Genomic DNA, 26,908 nt, shown 5'->3' on the forward strand with positions numbered 1-26,908 from the left:
CTGCTGCTGCTGCTGCTGCTGGAGAGATTGTGAAATGTTGTTCTCTTTCATAGTTGATGCCTCTGGCAATCAACAATGCAACCATGCAGTGGAAAAATGTATAGGATTAACACATTCATTGTTTGATTTTAGAAATTCAAGCGACATTTCAGATGGCCTCGTTTTTTTGGCTCCATGGATTTAGGCAGTCCTACAGTATGTAACCTACAAGCCAGAGCCCCTCCAGTTAGTTTGGCAACACAGAATTTGCCCAACACCCCTCGTTGTAACCCACATCTTCTAACTGGGATAGGGGGAAGATCCCTGGGATTTTTGCGCTCTCGCCCCTCGGGCTCAAAGCTGCTCTAAAACCCCTCCAACAGACCCCTGCCTCCACGAGATTAGATGTAACCATTGAAACGGCACAATGCCACCGCTCCTACTACACCAAGCCTTCCAAGGAAACCTGTTCCTTTGGGATTACTGGGAGGAGAGGAAAGAAGGAAGAAGATCCACATTTCCCCGCCTTATGCAAAAACCCAATGGCAGACACAGAGCATGGCATAGTCCCGACGTGGCCGCACAGCCATCAGGCCACATCAGCAGCAGACACAAACAATAGGGTCTAAATCAGAACGACACTTCAGGGCCATGCCAAACCCAGGCCTGACTGCTTCAGTGTGCGAAGGCTGCAAGGAGCGTGACATCTGCAGTGGAGATGAAGAGAACCGGTCCTCAGCCCCTGCCGCCTGCTATCGCTGTAATACCACAGACTTATGCTCTCAGACATGGCCAAGACAGACATCAGTTGACAGTGTTCTTTCCCATTGTGTTCCATAGCAGTTATGTAAAGCGGACGTACCACTGAAACACAGCGAGTTCACTAGATACGCATTTTAGAGCGGTTCACAGACGCCCCGTTGTGTGGCAATTAATTGAGTCATTCTAAAGGGTAAATAGAAACGTGCCCCCTCTGACTGTCACGCGTTGACATACGTGTAGCCTACATGTTGGTGTGTGCAAAGGGCTGATAGAGATCTCATTCGCTGGTTTGCATAATTCCAATTGTGTTGTGGCTGATGAGGATGTAGGGCTGCTCTGCTATCTACATCCCTGAGTGCACCACGGAAGGGGATTTTGCATGATTGCCTTTAGATTATTTGAATATTATCTATCCCCCCTACCCCTCTTTTCTCTGTGGCTCCCTGCTGTGTGGATGCGCACACATCCTTGGGCTAGAGAATCTAAAATAGATCATACAAGCAACTGGAGTAGATGAACAAGCGCAGGAAGCGGCTCACGGGCAGACTTGAGTCATGCTGGCGTAGGTCATGCACCCTGAGCTGACAGCCCAACACACCCGATTACAAAGCACATCATCTTCCAAACGCAGCGGTCGCTACCATGGGTCACGAACAAAGGGGGAAATATATGGAGAGCTAACTGGGTGATTGACCCCCATCCCAAGCCCATGTTACTGTGATGTGTGGAGAGTGATGTGTGGTACGTATAGGTCCAGTGTAGGGGGGTTGAGAGGACTGGTGAGTTACCTTCAGTGGGCTGACCTGATGAGGGTCTGTCTGTGCCTCTGCCTGGCCCCAGCCAGCCATGTTGGAGACTCATTCATTGTGTCATATGGACTGCTGGCAATGGTATAACCTCAGTGGAGGGAAGGGAAGACAACACGGTCACTCTGGATAACGGTCCACCAATGAGCAGAAACAGAACCTGTCAGGCCATCTCAGTGTCAGCCAATCGCTCCTGCTACCCCATATCCTTCATTCATCAGTTAAGACAGTTTCCCTTTGTTATCCCTCTGTATGGTGTGTAACATTGATTTGCCAGGATCTATTAATACTTTTCTAATTTCCAATCCGGGATAAGAAGCTCAATGTAAAGTTTTGCTGTCTCAGTGTACTGTCCTGTACATCTCTGATCTCCTTTGTAGTGTACATTAGACTAGCCTATTAGCAGCCTGTTAATTGAGGTTTATGGACCGTATGGTGTTTGGGAAAGGACATTTCCAAAGGATACAAGTGACACATAATTTTCAGATTTATTTTATTATTCATCCTCTTTGAATGATTGATTACAAAACCCATCTGCTACACAATAGCATGACTTGGCACTTACCGTCCCACCCACCCCATCCTCCTAAAATAATGACTTGTCCCCAATTAAGATGAACAAATCATCATGATAAGTCAGTATGTTTTTGTAATTAGACAGCAACCATATTTTTTATGTCTTACAAGATCAGCACCCCCCTGTATTTATATAACAACAATCTTTTGATAATGTATGCCCCAGTGCTGTATTGAGACAGTGGGACTTGGGCATGGAGCAGCAGAGAATATATGTTGAACCATCACTAAGTGGCATTCTGCTACAGTTGACGTCAGAAGTTTAAATACACCTTAGCCAAATACATTTAAACTCCGTTTTTCACAATTCCTGACATTTAATCCTAGTAAAAATTCCCTGTCTTAGGTCAGTTAGGATCACCACTCTTTATTTTAAGAATGTGAAATGTCAGAATAATAGTAGAGAGAATGATTTATTTCAGCTTTTATTTCTTTCATCACATTCCCAGTGGGTCAGAAATTGACATACACTCAATTAGTATTTGGTAGCATTGCCTTTAAATGTTTAACTTGGGTCAAACGTTTCGGGTAGCCTTCCACAAGTTTCCCACAATAAGTTGGGTGCATTTTGGCCCATTCCTCCTGACAGAGCTGGTGTAACTGAGTCAAGTTTGTAGGCCTCCTTGCTCGCACATGCTTTTTCAGTTCTGCCCCCACATTTTTTTCTATAGGATTGAGGTCAGGTCTTTGTGATGGCCACTCCAGTACCTTGACTTTGTTGTCCTTAAGACATTTTGCCACAACTTTGGAAGTATGCTTGGGGTCATTGTCCATTTTGGAGACCCATTTGGGACCAAGCTTTAACTTCCTGACTGAGGTCTTGTTTCAATATATCCACATAATTTTCCTACCTCATGATGCCATCTATTTTGTGAAGTGCACCAGTCCCTCCTGCAGCAAAGCACCCCCACAACATGATGCTGCCACCCCCGTGCTTCACGTTTGGGATGGTGTTCTTTGGCTTGCAAACCTTCCCCTTTTTCCTCCAAACATAACGATGGTCATTATGGCCAAAGAGTTCTATTTTTGTTTCATCAGACCAGAGGACATTTCTCCAAAAAGTACGATCTTTGTCCCCATGTGCAGTTGCAAACTGTAGTTTGGCTTTTTTATGGCGGTTTTGGAGCAGTGGCTTCTTCCTTGCTGAGCGGCCTTTCAGGTTATGTCGATATTGGGACTCGTTTTACTGTGGATATAGATACTTTTGTACCTGTTTTCTCCAGCATATTCACATGGTCCTTTGCTGTGCTTTGGCAAAGTGGGTGGGGTTATATCCTGCCTGTTTGGCCCTGTCCGGGGGTATTGTCGGATGGGGCCACAGTGTCTCCCGACCCCTCCTGTCTCAACCTCCAGTAGTTTATGTGTCGGGGGGCTAGGGTCAGTCTGTTAAATCTGGAATATTTCTCCTGTCTTATCCGGTGTCCTGTGTGAATTTAAGTATTTTCTTTCTCGCTCTCGCTCTCTCGCTCTCAGGACCTGAGCCCTAGGACCACCTGGCCTGATAACTCCTTGCTGTCCACCTGGCCGTGCTGCTGTTCCAGTTTGTTCTGTTCTGCCTATGCCTATGGAACCCTGAACTGTTCACCGGACGTGCTACCTGTCCCAGACCTGCTGTTTTCAACTCTCTAGAGACAGCAGGAGCGGTAGAGATACTCTGAATGATCAGCTATGGAAAGCCAACTGACATTTACTCCTCAGGTGCTGACCTGTTGCACCCTCGACAACCACTGTGATTATTATTATTTGACCCCGCTGGTCATCTATGAACATTTGAACATCTTGGCCATGTTCTGTTATAATCTCCACCCGGCACAGCCAGAAGAGGACTGGCCACCCCTCATAGCCTGGTTCCTCTCTAGGTTTCTTCCTAGGTTTTGGCCTTTCTAGGGAGTTTTTTCTAACCACCGTGCTTCTACACCTGCATTGCTTGCTGTTTGGGGTTTTAGGCTGGGTTTCTGTACAGCACTTTGAGATATCAGCTGAGGTAAGAAGGGATTTATAAATACATTTGATTTGATTTGATTTGCTGTTGTTCTGGGATTGATTTGCACTTTTCGCACCAAAGTACGTTCATCTCTAGGATGAACGTACGCGTCTCCTTCCTGAGAGGTATGACGGCTGTGTGGTCCCATGGTGTTTATACTTGCGTACTATTGTTTGTACAGATGAACGTGGTACCTTCAGGCGTTTGTAAATTGCTCCCAAGGATGAACCAGACTTGTGGAGGTCTACAATTTTTTTCTGAGGTCTTGGCTGATTTCTTTTGATTTTCCCATGATGTCAAGCAAAGAGGCATTGAGTTTTAAGGTAGGCCTTGAAATACATCCACAGGTACACCTCTAATTTACTCAAATTATGTCAATTAGCCTATCAGAAGCTTCTAAAGCCATGACATCAATTTCTGGAATTTTCCAAGCTGTTTAAAGGCACAGTCAACTTAGTGTATGTACATTTCTGACCCACTGGAATTGTGATACAATGAAATAATCTGTCTGTAAATAATTGTTGAAAAATTACCTGAAAATAGCTGTGCAGCAACGCTCCCCATCCAACCTGATGGCTTGAGAGGATGGGTCACTCAAGAGAAGAATGGGAGAAACTCCCCAAATACAGGTGTGCCAAGCTTGTAGCGTCATACCAAAGAAGACCCGAGGCTGTAATCGCTGCCAAAGGTGCTTCAACAAAGTCCTGAGTAAAGGGTCTGAATGTTTATGTAAATGTGATATTTCAGGTTTTATTTTTAATAAATTAGCAAACATTTCTAAAAACCTGTTTTTGCTTTGTCATTGTGTGTAGATTGATGAGGGGAAAAAAAATATTTTATACATTTTATATTAAGGCTGTAACCTAACAAAATGTGGAAAAAGTCAAGGGGTCTGAATACTTTCCGAAGGCACTGTATGTTCAGACCCAGCATACAACAGAGCTGCAGGAGTTGTGACCCGTTTTTGTTGTTTGTTTTGTCATAGTTGTGTCTGGGGGCATATTTGGGAGGGATTGATTTCACCTCCAGGTAGGTGTTTGTCCACCTGTGTGCTAAGAGTGTCAGGTTCTTGTCCAGTCTGGCATTTAGGTGGCCACAGACTATTACATGTCCCTGCGCTTGGAAATGTTTTGATCTCCCCCATAGGATGGAGAAGCTGTTTGGGGATTCTATTGGGGGGATATAGGTAGGCCATTTTTCTCTGTTGGGATCATTCCTTCTTAATTTCTAGCCAGATGTAGAATGCTCCTGTTTTGACTAATAGAGCGGGTTAGGTCTGCTCTATACCAAATTAGCATACCACCTGAGTCTCTTCCCTGTTTCACACCTGGTAGTTTGGTGGATGGGACTACCAGCTCTCTGTAACCTAGAGGGCAACCAGTGGGTCTGTCTCCTCTATACCATGTTTCTTGTAGGATGACAATGTCTGTATTTCCAATTTCTTTGATGAAGTCTGGGTTCCTGCTCTTTAAGCCAGATGACATCAGACCTTGTATATTCCATGATGAGATAGTAAAAGTGTCTAGTGTTCCATAGTGTCTAGTGTTGTTTCTGTGTGCTTTAGGCTCAGACCATTACAGTAGGTGTGAGCAGAGCATGTTGAGCCTCTTAGGTCGCAGGATGGGGGTTGGGTGAGTGTATTAGTGGGGTTTGGGCCTGTGGCTTTGCTCTCTCTCTCTCTCGCTCTCCTTCTCTGTTTTGCAGTCACACCCTCAGCCATGTGTGTGCTGAAGACAGTTACGTAATGACCTCCTTTCACTGCACTCCAGATCAAAGAGAACAATCTGCCACAGAAAATTGCTCTTCTTCCTTTCCTTTCCTCTCCTCCTCCACCCCTACATTGTTTTATCAGACTCCAGCATCCTTAGGCTGCTACAGTATTTGCTATATCATTCCCATTCATGTTGCAAACCATACAGCACAAAAGGGAAACAGTCAGAGGTTCACTATAGCAAATAGCCAGCCAGGATGAGACGTGATGGACAGGATGAGCTAGAATAAAGAGGCCTCGGATGCTGAAATCGTATACCTCATGTGGGCTTCATCTCCTATTGATTTACATGTACTTATATGTTCCCACCCTAACCTCCAGTAATTACTAATGAATGGATCATCTCTGGAGATTGTAGAGGATTTACCTTGTGTGACTCAGCGTGCAAACACTCTTACTTACCTAAATAAACATGTCTGACATTTTCTCCAAAAGGGACAGTGTGTGAGCCAAGAGAGACAGACAGTTTACTGTGCAGTGTTTTGATGCACAACAAAAGCCTTTTTTTCCAAGTGCTGCTGCTCTATTTTCCCCTTGCTATTTCTACAGGTTTTTTATCATCAAGAGAAGAGGGATTGGGAGAGAAAAGAAGAGGATGGGAGAAGGAAAAAGAGACTAGAAAGAAATAAAAAGAGAGAAAGAGAAGCAGCATCAAATGCTGTCAGGGAGGCTGTGCCTGTCCGCAGGCTTGTGAGGATTGAAATAATGAGCGTGTGCCAGGGAATATTACCCCAATGCCAAATGTGGGCAGCAGATTTGGGACCAAGGGGCATGGAGGATGCCAGAGGACATAGAAACAACAAAAAACTGAAATTTCCACTCCAGTACATGATTCAGAGGGAGCAGGTCCTCTGGAAGAGAGGCATATTAATACAGGAAATGTACAGTGCACTACAAGACAGTTACACTGAGTTAATCCAATAACACTGCATATACAGTCTACCATTAACGTTTGGGCAGTATTTTTTTTTCATACTGCAGATATATGCAGTATGCATTCAGCTTAAAGTTGGAAAGTGCCAGTATCTTCACAGTGAACCTTGCCTCTGTGATAGAGAGAGGGAAGGTATTTGATTCCCTCCATAGACCAGTGGTACAGTAGTGGACCTTATCTCTCCTAAAAAAAACATGTGGAGGTAGAGTCTTTCCTCTGATGGTGCGGTAATTGTCCAGTTAAATGGAGCAGAGCAAGGTTATCTCTAGGCCTCAGCCAGGGGTCTGTACCGCAGTGTACCTACAGGTGAACCAGGAAAACTATCTTTAGGACACAGCACTCGCAGCGGTGCATTGTGGTCCATGAGCTGTGCAGCATCAAACAGACCATGGGGGAATGGGAGAGGGCAGGGTTTTAGAGCTGGAGCTGTTATCACACCTGACAGTGTCTGTTTTGGGATCCAGTGGTGTACACGGCATACGTAAGCGACTGGTCAGCGGCGAGGCCAAGCGATAGGGTCTGACTCGTCACGCTCCACATTATGCTCGCCGAGGGGCTGTGTTTGACAGCCTACAGGAACTTGACGGCCCTGCTTCCACCACACAGAGAGATGTACAGACTGGTGGTACTGAGTGTAAGAACCCAGTGCATTGTGTTTATAATTACATTTTTTCCTTTCTTTAGTTAATGATTTTCCATCAATTTTCTTTTACATAAACCCCATTATGAGAAATGATTCACACTGACACGTAGCATCAGCGACGAAACGAAGAAGTTTGGGGCCTGACCCCAAGTTTGGGAACCACTATACTAACCTCTCCTTCTGCTTGTTTCCTCTCTCTCTCTATCTCCTTTGCTTCCTCCTCCATGCATTGCACTCATTGTGCACTCATTCTCCAAGAGTTGTTTTTTGTTTGTTTGGAGTTTCTGTACGTTTTTTGTTTTTTGTTTGTTGGAAGGAGTTTCTGTACATTTTTTTTAAATTGCCTTTTGTCTGGCATCTCTCAAACGCACTGTCAACAGCGTTGTCACGACTTCCGCCGGAGTCGGGCCCTCTTCTTGTTCGAGCGACATTCGGCGGTCGACGTCACCGGCCTTCTAGCCATCACCGATCCACTTTTCATTTTCCATTTGTCTTGTCTTGGTTTTTTAAACACCTGGTTTCTATTCCCCCATTACATGTTCATTATTTAACCCTCTGGTTTCCCCATGTTTGTGTGCATGTTTGTTTTATTGTAAGGCTGTATCTGACGGCTGGTATTATTGTTACCGGTTTTTGTTATTTACGCCCGTTTATTTCGTGGTACCGGTATTTTTCCAGCACCATAGTATTGTGTTTATACTGGTGGTTTTTCTTGAATTAAATACCTTGCCCACGCATCTCAGCTCTCCTGTGCCTGACTCCTTTCACCAGTTACCCACAGCCTTAACAAGCGTCTCTATTGCCTACTTGAGCTGACTGCGAGCTGGGGTATTTCGTTTCACGTCTCAGGTTCTCGGCCTGTGCTGTGAGAGGGTGGAGTTAGTCGTTTGAGAGATTGATGACCGGTGAATGTGGTGCTAAAAAGGCAAATCCAGGGGACACAGGTAAATATAATGAACAAACCACTGCTCAGGATTCCTCTCATTCACAAAGAGGCAGGGGTGATTCGAACTCAGTCAGATCAAGAATATAAGCTTTCTGAGCATAGATCAATGCTGGGAGCAATATTTAAATATTGACCTGTAATTAATTTTCTGTATTGTGTACAAAATATATATTTTTAAAATCGAATTAGAAAAAAATACTTTGGTCCAGACCACGGTGTCCTCATATGTAGTTACGGCCACTATGTATGACAATAGTGTTATAAATTATTATATCAACATCAACCTATGTTCCCCTTCCCCACATTGAGTCTAGAATGAGTCCAGTTAGCCTCGAGTTTCCAGTGGGCTCTTGAATTAGAATATTGGCCCCTGTGTAGCAGCAGGAGATGCTTGGGCTGTAGCTGAGCTGCCCCAGGAGAGGGGGCTTGGGCTAGAGAGAATGCCTGCCGTGGCCCTGCCTGGTCCTACTCACCCATCAGTGGGCAGGGCCCTGAGCCTCTCTGACAAATAGGATTAGAAAGCATCGGCCACATCAGAGCTCTGATTCACTGCAGCCCCCATTCCAAGCCTTTCTTGAAGGCCGTCCGACATCTTATTCATTAGTCGGTGTGCGTGCCAGTGAGTTTGTTTGCTTGACTCTGTGCTTGTGAGTGTGTGTGTGTGTGTCTGTGTGTGTTTTGTGTATGCATGCATGTTAGGAAGTGTGGGAAATAGAGTGAAAAATATGGGGGGGTTGTGTCGGAGTATATGTGTGTGTGTGAGAGTACATGTAGTCTGTGTGTGTGAGAGAGACAGAGTGAGAGAGAGGACACAGACAGAGCGATTGTGTATGTGTACAGTGACTTTTGTTGTGTTACATCCTGAAGTTGTTTTACACAATACCCCATAATGACAAAGTAATTGAAAATGAAATACACAAATATCTAATTTACATAAGAATTCACACCCCTGGGTCAATATTTTGTAAAAGCACGGTTGGCAGCGATTACAACTGTGAGTCTTTCTGGGTAAGGGAAGACCCCCATGGAACGCACAAAAATGAATGGCAACTTACTGGCATTGGAGCGAACCATATACACAATCGCAAACACCACTCAAATGGACGGCAGTTCATCAAAACCATATTGCAACCGGAACATTGCAAATGCCAAGTGTAATAAACCAAAAGTCCCATAGGGGGTGAGGGTGCTCCACCGTAGATTTTCATATGTGAAATTTTCAAAATTTCAAAAAAATATTTCAACCTCATAAAAAGTGAGTTTTGGACTGTTTTTTTTGTATGTGTTTTTTTTGTAAAATAATGTGTCAATTATACATATGTAGTAACCGTATGGACATACATTTGTCTTATTTTATTGAGTTTGTCCATAATGCCTATGTTTTGTCCATTTGCCATATATGATCATAGGAAGCCGGCTTCCAAACCCAAACGTCAGTGAACCATGTCCAAATGGCATAATAAATGTCCAAATGGCATATATACTGACCAAATTATATATATATATATATATATATATATATATATATATATATATATATCACTACGTTATGTCCTGAATCAACCTAGAAGGTCTATTTGTCATGTTTGATCATAGGAAGTCATAGGAAGTAAGAATTTATCATTGATGTTGATTCAGCATGTCCATTTCATAATGGGAAGTCCTTATGGATATACATTGGCAATGGATGCTGTCCACTTGCAGAAGAGCATGTTCACACTGACAATATAGCACATGTGTAATGGACACTGTCCAATCGCTCATTGGTGTTGATTTCAGCCTGTCCATTTGGTGATGGGAAAACCCTCATTAAATACATTGGAAATGTACACTGTCCATTTGCAATGTATTACAATGGGCATTTACCATCCCGAATTGGTCATGCTCTAATATAGTGCAGAAATGCCCAATTGACTGGCTCGTTGATCTCGGGATGGCCGAGCAGTGATAGTGGTTCCTCTCCATCGCTTGTTGGTGTTGATTTCACCCTGTCCATTTGGTGATGGTAAATCCCTCATTAAATACATTGGAAATGTACACTGTCCATTTGCAATATAAAATTTACAATGCCAATATGCTATACTGCCATCAAGTCAGCCATCAGTCAATAAGATATCATACTGACAACAAACTTATACATACTGACACCAAACTCACTTTGTCAAACTCTTTTAGAAGTCAACTCTCACATAAAACCCTAAAAAAACATAAAAAACATATTTACATTCAAGCTGTGCGTCCAATTCTGACATTATGTTTAGGCCAAGCTGATGAAACCCTGAATCCCGAGTTTCGGATAAATAGGTCATTCGGAGCCTGAGCAGCGACCTTAATTAGTGCTGAAAATTCACTTATTTCGGGGGTTGCTACGGGGTCCCTGGACGAGCTATCAGCCAGAGACAAGTAGGGTCAGTCTCTATGGGCCTCTGCCGAGGCAGTTTCAATGCACCTAGTCTTGTGATTTTGGGACTTTTCTAAATGTTGTCATTTTCGCGACGTTAAAAATGAATTGAAGTTATTGCAAATGGACGAGGCTATCTACTCAGAATATTGCAAAATGTGCTTTCACCGAAAAGCTATTTTAAAATCGGACATAGCGATTGCATAAAGGAGTTCTGTATCTATAATTCTTAAAATAATTTGTTTTTTGTGAACGTTTATCGTGAGTAATTTAGTAAATTCGCCGGAAGTGTTCGGTGGGAATGCTAGTCACATGCTAGTCACATGCTAATGTAAAAAGCTGTTTTTTGATATAAATATGAACTTGATTGAACAAAACATGCATGTATTGCATAACATAATGTCCTAGGAGTGTCATCTGATGAAGATCATCAAAGGTTAGTGCTGCATTTAGCTGTGGTTTTGGTTTATGTGACATTATATGCTAGCTTAAAATGTGTGTCTGATTATTTCTGGCTGGGTACTCTCGTACTTTCGTTGTAAAGCCTTTTTGAAATCGGACAGTGTGGTTAGATTAACGAGAGTCTTGTCTTTAAAATGGTGTAAAATAGTCATATGTTTGAGAAATTGAAGTAATAGCATTTCTAAGGTATTTGAATATCGCGCCACGGGATTCCACTGGCTGTTGAGTAGGTGGGACGCAAGCATCCCACCTAGTCCAGAGAGGTTAACTGATTCGCCTTAACACGCCGCAACTGGATCTATAACTTAAAAACAAACAAAACAACAACATTTGTTTAACCATCATCAAAGGGACGTTGTAAGATTTCTCGTAAATTACGATAAATGGCTGGTTCTATTTTTTCTGACACCGTAGGTTTATGTATTTTGACGAGAAGTGGTGAAATTAGTGCTGTATTACAATTTTTTACCTTTAATCCCAGAAAATGGGCTTTAACTCAAAGAGCCAACGCCATCTTGTTTCTGGGCTAAAAGTACATTTGGCCAAACCTGTGCTCACCGAGTTTCGTCTTCGAATTCTTTTCTGTTTATGAGAAACGGCCATGTCCATTTGGTGATGTTTTGTCCATTTGCAATATATAGCCAGTTGGCCTATGGTGGAATTTTTCGGTACAGCAGAAAAATGTCCAAAATTTTAAAATATATAACGCGGAAACCAAATGTCCAAGAGACTTTATTTGATGACTTCCCGGAAGACCGGTCCCTAGGGCACGACCTGAGGCCGTCGGCCTATTTTAATAACATCTAGTAAGGGACCGTTCATTTTCAATATGGAGATCTTCATCAATCATATGGGAAATGCCACTTGCGTCCCTTACGTAGGTAAGTCTTCGAAGTGCTTTCCACACCTGGATTGTGCAACATTTGACCATTACTCTTTTCAAAATTCTTCAAGCTCTGTCAATTGATTGTTGATCATTGCTCGACCACCATTTTCAGGTTTAGATTTTCAAGTAGATTTAAGTCAAAACTGTAACTCGACCTCTCAGGAACATTCACTGTAACTCCAGTATAGATTTGGCCTCGTGTTTTAGGTTATTGTCCTGCTGAAAGGTGAATTAATCTCCCTGTGTCTGGTGGAAAGCAGACTGAACCAGATCATCCTCTAGGATTTTGCCTGTGCTTAGCTCCATTCCGTTTATTTTTCATCCTAAAAAGCTTACATGGCCTTAAGGATTACAAGCATACCCATACCATGATGCAGCCACCATGCTTGATAGTATGAAGGGTAGTGCTCGGTAATGTGCTGTTTTCGATTTTCTGCAAACATTACATTTTGTATTCAGTGGCTTGTTACAAACATGATGCATGTTTTGGAATATTTTTATTCTGTACAGGCTTCCCTCTTTTCACTCGGTCAATTAGGTTAGTATTGTGGAGTAACTACAATGTTGTTGATCCATCCTCAGCTTTCTTCTATCACAGCCATTAAACTCTGTAACTGTTTTAATGTCAGCATTGGCCTCATGTTGACATCCCTGAGCGGTTTTCTTCCTCTACGGCAACTGAGTAAGGAAGGACGCCTGCATCTTTGTAGTGACTGGGTATGCATCATCCAAAGCGTAATTAATAACTTCACCATACTCAAAGGGATATTTCATGTCTGCTTTTTCATTTCTACCAATCTATCAATAGGTGCCCTTCTTTATGGGGCATTGGAAAACCTCCCTGGTCTTTATGGTTGAATCTGTGTTTGAAATAATTATATGTGTGGGGTACAGAGATGAGGTAGTCATTAAAACATCATGTTACTGTCACACCCTGACCTTAGAGAGCCTTTTTTATTCTCTATGTTGTTAGGTCAGGGTGTGACTTGGGTGGGCATATCTATGTTTCTATTTCTTTGTTGGCCTAGTATGGTTCCCAATCAGAGGCAGCTGTTTATCATTGTCTCTGATTGGGGATCATACTTAGGCAGCCCTTTTTCCCACCTGTGATTGTGGGATCTTTGTGTGTAGTTGCATTCTGCTCTGCATATAGCTTTACGTTCGTTTTCGTATTTTGTTGTTTTCCCAGTGTCATTTTAAATAAAATAAAATGTACGCCTACCACGCTGCACCTTGGTCCATTCATTCAGACGAGCGTAACAGTTACACACTAGAATTGTACAGAGAGCGAGTCCATGCAACTTATGTGACTTGTTAAGGCCAGGCACCATAGGCTAATAGGGATTTTACCAGTTGAAAGTATACATAAATACAAGATACTATTGTAGTACAAGTTTTATTTATTTTAAAATATGCAAATGAGACAAACCTACCTTAAATATGTGCTAATTTGCACATTACGAGAATCTGTTTTTCAACACATTGCTTCAAGGCAGAATGTTTTATTGTGATAAGACACTCAATCGTCAGACTTTTACAGATCAGTTCATCAAAATATTGTCATTTCATGGAATTATTTAAAAAACACTTCACATGTATGATGGAGGCATATTTTGCATATATTTACACATAAAATGACACTTGAAATCAAAACGACACAACATATAAAAAAAAAGCCTCGGTAAAAGTCTGAATATAAGACCTAAGAACCTGTGTGTGGAATAATGGGAATGTATGTCCTTTAAAGAATGAGAAAAATGAATTGGCGCACCGGGAACGTGTCATTTTGAGAAAATGGCCGATAAAGATAGGCTAATGCAATTAAAATGTACTTTCTATAAATATGACCATTTGTCACATTAATTACATTCTTATTCATATATCACTTCTAAACTGACAAATAAATATAAAATATCCTTTTTACATATACATTACCACGTTTAATACATTTGTTTCAAGCAATAGAGCATATGCTTTGAATACTGGTCTGTTGGGCAAATATGCCGTTTTGGGCAAATTCTCATATCCCTTTGCTCAATTTGTCACGTACAATGATTTTGTATGGCTGTTGAAATGTGCAGAACATTAATCAGCTATGCCTGCCCCATATGTAAGGCCCTCTTTGAGTTGTTGCTGGTGACACTTTACTTTCTTGATAGTGTCATGGGACCTGCGTCTACGCTTGGCACACTCCATTGAAGCAGCATCAGCTTTCACAACTCCTCTCTGATTGCTCCAGTGTCACCAAAGTGCTGTCAAGCCACAATTGGTTCATCACATTTGTTATAGCAGTGGCTCCCACATTGAACGTGGCTACTCCCATGCTGGCTGCTCCGTCAATGCTGCTTTTGTCCATGAAGACAGTTTTGGGGCATCGCGACCATATTTGAGTTCAGACATTAATTTGCATTCTGGGTTTGTCCGTGGTAATTTCTTTTGAGGATCTCATCATTTGACATCCTATGATATACAGCTACCATTTTCTGTGCAACCTCTCTATTAAAAATGCATGGCCTCCAAGGTTTTTGTGACAGGGTGGATATTTAAACCAAAAAAATCCTTTATGCACCTTTATTTGACCAGGTAGGCAAGTTGAGAACAAGTTCTCATTTACAACTGCGACCTGGCCAAGATAAAGCAAAGCAGTTCGACACATATAACAACACAGTTACACATGGAGTAAAACAAACATAAAGTCAATAATACAGTAGAAAAATAAGTCTATATACAATGTGAGAAAATGAGGTGAGATAAGGGAGGTAAAGGCAATAAATAGGCCATGGTGGCGAAGTAAAAACAATATAGCAATTAAAACACTGGAATGGTAGATTTGACAGTAGATGAGTGTGCAAAGTAGAAATACTGGGGTGCAAAGGAGCAAAATAAATAAATAAATACAGTAGGGGAAGCGGTAGTTGTTTGGGCTATTTATAGATGGGCTATGTACAGGTGCAGTGATCTGTGAGCTGCTCTGACAGCTGGTGCTTAAAGCTAGTGAGGGAGAAAAGTGTTTCCCGTTTCAGAGATTTTTGTAGTTCGTTCCAGTCATTGGCAGCAGAGAACTGGAAGGAGAGGCGGCCAAAGGAGGAATTGGCTTTGGAGGTGACAAGTGAGATATACCTGCTGGAACGCGTGCTACGGGTGGGTGCAGCTATGGTGACCAGCGAGCAGTGATAAGGCAGGACTTTACCTAGCAGGGTCTTGTAGATGACCTGGAGCCAGTGGGTTTGGCGACGAGTATGAAGTGAGGCCCAGCCAACGAGAGCGTACAGGTCGCAGTGGTGGGTAGTATATGGGGCTTTGGTGACAAAACGGATGGCACTGTGATAGACTGCATCCAATTTGTTGAGTAGGGTGTTGGAGGCTATTTTGTAAATGACATCGCCAAAGTCGAGGATCGGTAAGATGGTCAGTTTTACGAGGGTATGTTTGGCAGCATGAGTGAAGGATGCTTTGTTGCGAAATAGGAAGCCAAATCTAGATTAAACTTTGGATTGGAGATGTTTTATGTGAGTCTGGAAGGAGAGTTTACAGTCTAACCAGACACCTAGGTATTTGTAGTTGTCCACATATTCTAAGTCAGAACCGTCCAGAGTAGTGATACTGGACGGGTGGGCAGGTGCAGGCAGCGATCGGTTGAAGAGCATGCATTTAGTTTTACTTGTATCTTCACCATGTTCTATGGCTCGCTGGTACCAGCACCAATGCACACATCTATCCCGTAGCTGGAAGTGAATCTTTTCTTATGCCAAGTGCCATCGAAGGATACATTCATGTCTATGATGGCATCCTCATCCTCCTTCAGCAACTCTGCTATCTCTGGGTCTATAGCTGCGTATGCTCTTCTAATTATCTTTGCAGCACTCTCCATTGACTCTCCCTCTCTGAATCTCTGCAAATAAAGTTGGGGGAAAAAGTACTTATTATGTCTGTCGACTAAATATCAGCATGTTAACCTATGTATATATTAACATATCAGCATGCATTTACTATATGTAAAGCTAATTTTCTCACTAATCACATTAGGCTACAACCCTACGACACTGTAGGCCTATGTGACAGTCTCATTGTATAGTTATGTTTTCCTATCACTCTGTTTTGTTAACTTTTGAATACATTTGCAGGAACAAGGAAATACATATTATTTATACACAGCAAGTCACCTGACAATATTGGGCTACTCTCCCTTTTTATTTACCTATCATTCTCCTGTCATGTCTCTGATATGAGCTGAGAAGCAAGGAAGGAATCCCTTTGCTTATTATTTAGAGCTGCATAACAAAGTCCAAGTTCGTGGGCTAGAAGAAAAATCCTCACATTTATATAAAATGCCACATCTCCCCTGGAGCACTCCTGCAGCCCGGAGGAAGTGTAAACACTCCACCGAAATGCATCACGATCACCTTCAGTCTGCACATTCTATCATGACAGAATCACTGGTTGGTGAAGTCTATGGTGATTTTCAGTTCAGTGTTTAGACACTTAGGGCAAATCAAATCATGTACAAGTTGATTTATTTGAGACATGTGGAATAAAAGCCACTGGTGGCTGGCTGCTGTCTGGTTGATCACTGCTAGTCATCTTCATCTCAACTAATTTGCGACTTCACGCGCTGCTGCGGGCTAACTCCTTTTACTCCTGTGCTACCACTGCCTCGATCGGCGGATCAGGCAAATGTTTTCTTTATTCACTGCTTTTCTCGTATTGGCTAACTGAGATCGCCTATTTTTATTAACATACTATAGGTATATTCTTTGAGATTCTTTCATTTCACGGAATTCCAATTTGAGCAGCAGCAGCTGAAAAATGAGCTCCTACAAATATTGAAATTTACATGGTTTTTAGAGTGAAGTACATCGGAAAAAATCAAAAGAAAACTGCAAGATTGAATAGGAGAAAAAACAAGCAACAAACAAAGAAGATAGGCTTTTGAAAAAAGTTACTATTTTTCATAAAATTGTAGTTATCTTAGCTAGCTGAATTGTTTACCAGTTGCTAAGCAGTTGCTAGGGACTCTTTTGGAAGAAGCTAGCTAGCTAATAAAGAATATCAAAGAATATCTAGTTAACAGAAGAAAAGAAAGAGAAAATCAGGACAGAAGAAAAAGGATATCAAAGTGAAACAGTTCTCTAAAGACACAAGAGACAATAATACAAGAAACAACACTTCTGTAGCTTGTCAACTATGTGTCTGTCTATCCCTGTTCTCTCCCCTCTGCACAGGCCATACAAACGCTTCACACCACGTGGCCGCTGCCACTCTAACCTGGTGGTCCCAGCGCGCACGACCCACGTGGAGTTCCAGGTCTCCGGCAGCCTCTGGAACTGCCGGTCTGCGGCCAACAAGGCTGAGTTAATCTCAGCCTATGCTACCCTCCAGTCCCTAGACTTCCTGGCGCTGACGGAAACATGGATTACCACAGATAACACTGCTACTCCTACTGCTCTCTCCTCGTCTGCCCACGTATTCTCGCATACCCCTAGAGCATCGAGCCAGCGGGGTGGTGGCACTGGAATCCTCATCTCTCCCAAGTGGACATTCTCTCTTTCTCCCCTGACCCATCTGTCTATCTCCTCATTTGAATTCCATGCTGTCACAGTTACCAGCCCTTTCAAGCTTAACATTCTTATCATTTATCGCCCTTCAGGTTCCCTTGGAGAGTTCATCAATGAGCTTGACGCCTTGATAAGTTCCTTTCCTGAGGATGGCTCACCTCTCACAGTTCTGGGTGACTTTAACCTCCCCACGTCTACCTTTGACTCATTCCTCTCTGCCTCCTTCTTTCCACTCCTCTCCTCTTTTGACCTCACCCTCTCACCTTCCCCCCCTACTCACAAGGCAGGCAATACGCTTGACCTCATCTTTACTAGATGCTGTTCTTCCACTAATCTCATTGCAACTCCCCTCCAAATCTCCGACCACTACCTTGTATCCTTTTCCCTCTCGCTCTCATCCAACACTTCTCACTCTGCCCCTACTCGGATGGTATTGCGCTGTCCCAACCTTCGCTCTCTCTCTCCCGCTACTCTCTCCTCTTCCATCCTATCATCTCTTCCCTCTGCTCAAACCTTCTCCAACCTATCTCCTGATTCTGCCTCCTCAACCCTCCTCTCCTCCCTTTCTGCATCCTTTGATTTTCTCTGTCCCCTATCCTCCAGGCCGGCTCGGTCCTCCCCTCCTGCTCCGTGGCTCGACGACTCACTGCGAGCTCACAGAACAGGGCTCCGGGCAGCCAAGCGGAAATGGAGGAAAACTCGCCTCCCTGCGGACCTGGCATCCTTTCACTCCCTCTTCTCTACATTCTCCTCTTCTGTCTCTGCTGCTAAAGCCACTTTCTACCACTCTAAATTCCAAGCATCTGCCTCTAACCCTAGGAAGCTCTTTGCTACCTTCTCCTCCCTCCTGAATCCTCCTCCCCCTCCCCCCCCTCCTCCCTTTCTGCTGATGACTTCGTCAACCATTTTCAAAAGAAGGTTGACGATATCCGATCCTCGTTTGCTAAGTCAAACGACACCGCTGGTCCTGCTCACACTGCCCTACCCTGTGCTTTGACCTCTTTCTCCCCTCTCTCTCCAGATGAAATCTCGCGTCTTGTGACGGCCGGCCGCCCAACAACCTGCCCACTTGACCCTATCCCCTCCTCTCTTCTCCAGACCATTTCCGGAGACCTTCTCACCTCGCTCATCAACTCATCCTTGACCGCTGGCTACGTCCCTTCCGTCTTCAAGAGAGCGAGAGTTGCACCCCTTCTGAAAAAACCTACACTCGATCCCTCCCATGTCAACAACTACAGACCAGTATCCCTTCTTTCTTTTCTCTCCAAAACTCTTGAACGTGCCGTCCTTGGCCAGCTCTCCTGCTATCTCTCTCAGAATGACCTTCTTGATCCTAATCAGTCAGGTTTCAAGACTGGGCATTCAACTGAGACTGCTCTTCTCTGTGTCACGGAGGCTCTCCGCACTGCTAAAGCTAACTCTCTCTCCTCTGCTCTCATCCTTCTAGACCTATCTGCTGCCTTTGATACTGTGAACCATCAGATCCTCCTCTCCACCCTCTCCGAGTTGGGCATCTCCGGCGCGGCCCACGCTTGGATTGCGTCCTACCTGACAGGTCGCTCCTACCAGGTGGCGTGGCGAGAATCTGTCTCCGCACCACGCGCTCTCACCACTGGTGTCCCCCAGGGCTCTGTTCTAGGCCCTCTCCTATTCTCGCTATACACCAAGTCACTTGGCTCTGTCATATCCTCACATGGTCTCTCCTATCATTGCTATGCAGACGACACACAATTAATCTTCTCCTTTCCCCCCTTCTGATAACCAGGCGGCGAATCGCATCTCTGCATGTCTGGCAGACATATCAGTGTGGATGACGGATCACCACCTCAAGCTGAACCTCGGCAAGACGGAGCTGCTCTTCCTCCCGGGGAAGGACTGCCCGTTCCATGATCTCGCCATCACGGTTGACAACTCCCTTGTGTCCTCCTCCCAGAGTGCTAAGAACATTGGCGTGATCCTGGACAACACCCTGTCGTTCTCCACTAACATCAAGGCGGTGACCCGATCCTGTAGGTTCATGCTCTACAACATTCGCAGAGTACGACCCTGCCTCACACAGGAAGCGACGCAGGTCCTAATCCAGGCACTTGTCATCTCCCGTCTGGATTACTGCAACTCGCTGTTGGCTGGGCTCCCTGCCTGTGCCATTAAACCCCTACAACTCATCCAGAACGCCGCAGCCCGTCTGGTGTTCAACCTTCCCAAGTTCTCTCACGTCACCCCGCTCCTCCGCTCTCTCCACTGGCTTCCAGTTGAAGCTCGCATCCGCTACAAGACCATGGTGCTTGCCTACGGAGCTGTGAGGGGAACGGCACCTCCATACCTTCAGGCTCTGATCAGGCCCTACACCCAAACAAGGGCACTGCGTTCATCCACCTCTGGCCTGCTGGCCACCCTACCTCTGAGGAAGCACGGTTCCCGCTCAGCCCAGTCCAAACTGTTCGCTGCTCTGGCACCCCAATGGTGGAACAAGCTCCCTCACGACGCCAGGACAGTGGAGTCAATCACCACCTTCCGGAGACACCTGAAACCCCACCTCTTTAAGGAATACCTGGGATAGGATAAAGTAATCCTTCTAACCCCCCCCCCTTAAAAGATTTAGATGCACTATTGTAAAGTGGTTGTTCCACTGGATATCATAAGGTGAATGCACCAATTTGTAAGTCGCTCTGGATAAGAGCGTCTGCTAAATGACTTAAATGTAAATGTAAATGTATTTGGTCTCTCTTTGCTTTGATTTGTCACGGAAGATATTTTCAAACAAGGAAGTACTTCGTAGCACGTGAGAAATTGTAACCAATTAGGTTGCCAGGAAAGGGCCTTTAAATTCGAGTAACCAATCGGATGTCAGGAAATTACCAATTTTTCAGCACTACGTTATAAAGGATATAGCCATGTATGGACTAGCTAATGATATGCCCTGGAAAACAAGCCTTTGAATGATATGATTCAACATGGAATGATTTAAAAATAGCGGTTGAAGTTCTACATTAAACATGCTATCAAGAACGACATTTATGGTAGGTGTAGTTGACGCAGTTGGCATAAGATGATACAAATTAAGTATTTATATACATTATTGCCGATTTATTTGTACATTTTATGAAAGTATGTAAGTTATAGTTGCAGAATATCCCAAAATCTGAAAATGGACATATGGAGCAAAATCACAATTTTTGCCTGGCCTTAAGCATATTTTTACTCCTAAACTTATTTAGGCTTGCCATAAGAAATGGGTTGAACACTTATTGACTCAAGACATTTCAGCTTTCATTTTTTATTATTTGTAAACATTTCGAAAAACATATTTCTACTTTGACATTATGGGGTATTGTGTGTAGGCCAGTGACAAAAACATCTAAATTGAATCAATTTTAAATTCAGGCTGAAACACAACAACATTCAGAAAAAGTCAAGGGGTGTGAATACTTTCTGAAGGCACTGTATGTGTGAGTGGACACGTGTATCTGACTGCATCTGATATTATGTGAAGCCATTTCAGTGTGGTTCTAAGCATGTGCATGGATAACATCATGCAACAGTAAAGGAAGTACACACAAACAATAGAGGTCAGACAGTAGGCTAACCAGACATATTTATTTGTAGCAATCTGTCAAATATATACAATTCCACACAAAAAATCTGGAGAAAAATCACACACACGGCCCATTAACAGTAAATTAATATTTGAATCATGAGACCTACAGCCAAACCTGTGCTGTGCTTGTCTGTCAGTACAGTTTGCCTGTAGTTTTGGGCTATGAACTTCCTGTACTGTGTATTCCTTAGCTCGCCCTCCACCTGACTCCCAGTAGCCATCTGTAATGAACTGAGGAGACACTGTCGACATCCCCAGGAATGAACAGTAAGTATGTGCTGGCATCATCTGACAGAACTCATTTTAGAGTGGAGATCTTTACTTTAGCAGTGCTTCAAGCAGATGCCAGGACCCTGTCTGTAGTCCGAGGGGAAATATGAAAATACTCACACATACTGTATTTATGCACGTATGCACACACACACACAGCTACTGTAGCAGAGATTGTGGGTCGGAGATGGAGTCATTACTATCCAAGTTCAATTCATGAAGAAACATTGAATGCTGACTTCACTTCTGCTGTCATCAGGTGTTCGTAACAATGACCAGAAACAGTTTGATCACCCAGCAGCATAGCCACACTAGCGCCATTGAAAAACCTATGTTTTGTTATTTACCACAGAATTAACCCAGAAGATCAGTCCCGGCTGACTGTAGCCTAAACCCCTTTGGGCTCAGAATACAGTCAGGAGGGAATAATTAGGGTGCCCTACTGGAGAGAGAGCCTTTCTTCCCTCTATCTACAGTTCTGGCAGAAGATCCTCAACGTGTGCGTGACAGTCAGAGTAACATGTCTTGCTCACCATGTGGAGTGTTGCCCCTTGGCAAGTGGTGGAACGAGCTACTCCCTCCTATAGGTTTGAGGAATCCCCAAATAGTTACAAAATGATGGCACTTGTAGGATTTGTCATCTTACATATTTCCGAAACGTACAAATACATCTGCTCCTACTCACTGTGATTTTCTACATAATAGGAAATTTAAAAAACACAATACATAAACATAGCCATAAAAGTGTAATCATTACTTTGCTATTCCAGATATGGCAGAACACAATACAACACCCCATAGTCATTTAGCTGTTCTTTCTTCCCAGGAGATAGCCTGCGCCAGGCACCCTGCTTTCCTTTACGTTTCTGTTTGGTTCGCCTGGCTGTTTTTGTGCCTCATTTGCATACAGCGTTTGACCCGAGTCGTAATCTACAGTGACTCTTCAATAAGCCCCTGGCACATTGGGGAGATGTTATAAGCTCTGACAAAAGACAAGACGGGCTAGAACAAACTGAAGGTCACCGGGGACAGCCTTCTGATTAACTTAAATGTTCTCTTTATCTGTTTATTTAAATTCCCCTTCTTTGACAGAGGCTAATTCTAAACCATCTGCAGAGTGCTCAATGCATACCAAGTATCTGCAGGGGCTCAGCTAACAGTCAGGTTATTCATTGAGAAACAGGTTTTATGTGAGACAGAGGGTACCACATTCAGTAGAGTTATCCAAACAATACAAATTTTTGAAATGAAGGAGTACAATACACATATAGAAGGAGATAGGGCAGGAGGGTCGTTACACCAGTTCGGTGCCTTTTGAGTGTAACATGGTAAAAAACATTTAATTTCAACTAATTTTAACATTTTGTCATAAAGAGCATAACATTTTTCCCATCTCAATAGGTTAAATACAAAAATTACTATAATAAGGGCCCATTAGTGCCAAATAAAGTAACAGGGTTGACCGTAACAGGGTTGACAATTCCATCTTAAATCAGCCATAAATCAAATCAAAGTGCAATTGCTACATGCTTCGTAAACAACAGGTGTAGATTAACGGTGAAATGCTTAACTTCTATGGGCTAGGTGGGACGTTAGCGTCCCACTCTATTCAACAGCCAGTGGAATAGCGTGGCGCGAAATACAAATACCTCAAAAATGCAATAATTTCAATATTTCAAACATATGACTATTTTACACCATTTGAAAGATAAGACTCTCGTTAATCTAACCACATTGTCCGATTTCAAAAAGGCTTTACAGTGAAAGCAAAACATTAGATTATGCTAGGAGAGTACATAGACACAAATAACGACACAGCCATTTTTCAAGCAAGCATATATGTCACAAAAACCCAAAACACAGCTAAATGCAGCACTAACCTTTGATGATCTTCATCAGATGACACTCCTAGGACATTATGTTATACAATACATGCATGTTTTGTTCAATCAAGTTCATATTTATATCAAAAAACAGCTTTTTATATTGGCGTGTGATGTTCAGAAATTGTATTCCCACCAAAAACTTCCGGTGAATTTACTAAATTACTCATGATAAACGTTGACAAAATACATAACAATTATTTTCAGAATTATAGATACAGAACTCCTTTATGCAATCGCTGTGTCAGATTTTAAAATAGCTTTGCGGCAAAAGCACATTTTGCAATATTCTGAGTACATAGCTCAGCCATCACGGCTAGCTAATTTGACACCCGCCAAGTTCGGGGCAACCTAAACTGAGAATTACTATTAGAAAAATTGGATTACCTTTGCTGTTCTTCGTCAGAATGCACTCCCAGGACTGCTACTTCCACAACAAATGTTGTTTTTGTTCCAAATAATCCATAGTTATGTCCAAATACCCCCATTTTGTTTGTGCGTTCAGGTCACTATCCAAAGGGTAACGCGCGAGCGCATTTCGAGACAGAACATTTCAAAATATTCCTTTACTGTACTTAGAAGCATGTCAAACGCTGTTTAAAGTCAATTTTTATGGTATTTTTCAAATAGGAATGGAAGATTCGATATAGGCCGATTAGTTTTTTTTATAATTTCTGGGTCAAGATTTGGCTTTTTCAAGAGAGGCTTTATTACTGCCACTTTTAGTGAGTTCGGTACACATCCGGTGGATAGAGAGCCGTTTATTATGTTCAACATAGGAGGGCCAAGCACAGAAAGCAGCTCTTTCAGTAGTTTAGTTGGAATAGGATCCAGTATGCAGCTTGAAGGTTTAGAGGCCATGATTATTTTCATCATTGTGTCAAGAGATATAGTACTAAAACACTTTAGTGTCTCCCTTGATCCTAGGTCCTGGCAGGGTTGTGCAGACTCAGGACAACTGAGCTTTGGAGGAATACGCAGATTTAAAGAGGAGTCCGTAATTTGCTTTCTAATGATCATGATCTTTTCCTCAAAGAAGTTCATGAATTCATTACTGCTGAAGTGAGAGCCATCCTCTCTTGGGGAATGCTGCTTTTTAGTTAACTTTGCGACAGTATCAAAAAGAAATTTCGGATTGTTCTTATTTTCCTCAATTAAGTTGGAAAAATAGGATGATCGAGCAGCAGTGAGGGCTCTTCGATACTGCACGGTACTGTCTTTCCAAGCTAGTTGGAAGACTTCCAGTTTGGTGTGGCACCATTTCGTTCCAATTTTCTGGAAGCTTGCTTCAGAGCTCGTGTATTTTCTGTATACCAGGGAGCTAGTTTCTTATGACAAATGTTTTTAGTTTAGGGGTGCAACTGCATCTAGGGTATTGCGCAAGGTTAAATTGAGTTCCTCGGTTAGGTGGTTAACTGATTTTTGTCCTCTGACGTCCTTGGGCAGGCAGAGGGAGTCTGGAAGGGCGTCAAGGAATCTTTGGGTTGTCTGAGAATTTATAGCACGACTTTTAATGCTTCTTGGTTGGGGTCTGAGCAGATTATTTGTTGCGATTGCAAACGTAATAAAATGGTGGTCCGATAGTCCAGGATTATGAGGAAAAACATTAAGATCCACAACATTTATTCCATGGGACAAAACTAGGTCCAGAGTATGACTGTGACAGTGAGTAGGTCCAGAGACATGTTGGACAAAACCCACTGAGTCGATGATGGCTCCGAAAGCCTTTTGGAGTGGGTCTGTGGACTTTTCCATGTGAATATTAAAGTCACCAAAAATTGGAATATTATCTGCGATGACTTCAAGGTCCGATAGGAATTCAGGGAACTCAGTGAGGAACGCGGCATATGGCCCAGGAGTCCTGTAAACAGTAGCTATAAAAATGATTGAGTAGGCTGCATAGATTTCATGACTAGAAGCTCAAAAGACGAAAACGTCGTTGTTTTTTTTGTTGGTAAATTGAAATTTGCTATCGTAAATGTTAGCAACACCTCCGCCTTTGCTGGATGCGCGGGGGATATGGTCACTAGTGTAACCAGGGGGTGAGGCCTCATTTAACACAGTAAATTCATCAGGCTTAAGCCATGTTTCAGTCAGGCCAATCACATCAAGATTATGATCAGTGATTAGTTCATTGACTATAACTGCCTTTGAAGTAAAGGATCTAACATTACGTAGCCCTATTTTGAGATGTGAAGTATCACGATCTCTTTCAATAATGACAGGAATGGAGGAGGTCTTTATTGTGAGATTGCTAAGGCGAACACCGCCATCTTTAATTTTGCCCAACCTAGGTCGAGGCACAGACATGGTCTCAATGGGGATAGCTGAGCTGACTACACTGACTGTGCTAGTGGCAGACTCCACTAAGCTGGCAGGCTGGCTAACAGCCTGCTGCCTGGCCTGCACCCTATTTCATTGTGGAGCTAGAGGAGTTAGAGCCCTGTCTATGTTTGTAGATAAGATGAGAGCACCTCTCCAGCTAGGATGGAGTCCGTCACTCCTCAACAGGCCAGGCTTGGTCCTGTATGTGGGTGAGTCCCAGAAAGAGGGCCAATTATCTACAAATTCTATCTTTTGGGAGGGGCAGAAAACAGTTTTCAACCAGCGATTGAGTTGTGAGACTGCTGTAGAGCTCATCACTCCCCCTAACTGGGAGGGGGCCAGAGACAATTACTCGATGCCGACACATCTTTCTAGCTGATTTACACGCTGAAGCTATGTTGCGCTTGGTGACCTCTGACTGTTTCATCCTAACATCGTTGGTGCCGACGTGGATAACAATATCTCTATACTCTCTACACTCACCAGTTTTAGCTTTAGCCAGCACCGTCTTTAGATTAGCCTTAACGTCGGTAGCCCTGCCCCCTGGTAAACAGTGTATGATCGCTGGATGATTCGTTTTAAGTCTAATACTGCAGGTAATGGAGTCGCCAATGACTAGGGTTTTCAATTTGTCAGAGCTAATGGTGAGAGGCTTCGGCGTCTCAGACCCCATAACGGGAGGAGCAGAGACCAGAGAAGTCTCGGCCTCTGACTCCGACCCGCTTAATGGGGAGAACCGGTTGAAAGTTTCTGTCGGGTGAATAAGCGACACCGGTTGAGCATTCCTACAGTGTTTCCCTCCAGAAGCCATGAGAAAGTTGTCCGGCTGCGGGGACCGTGCGAGGGGGTTTATACTAACGTTACTATCTGTACTTACTGGTGGCACAGACGCTGTTTCATCCTTTCCTACACTGAAATTGCCCTTCCCTAACGATTGCGTCTGAAGCTGGGCTTGCAGCACAGCTATCCTCGCCGTAAGGCGATCGTTCTCCCGTATATTATAAGTACAACGACTGCAATTAGAAGGCATCATGTTAATGTTACTTAGCTTCGGCTGTTTGAAGTCCTGACGAACTATGTCCAGATAAAACCTCCGTGGTGAAAAAGTTGAGATGTCTTCCAGCTTT

This window comes from Salmo trutta, chromosome 28, assembly GCF_901001165.1.
Source record: "Salmo trutta chromosome 28, fSalTru1.1, whole genome shotgun sequence".
NCBI classification, from domain to species: domain Eukaryota; kingdom Metazoa; phylum Chordata; class Actinopteri; order Salmoniformes; family Salmonidae; genus Salmo; species Salmo trutta.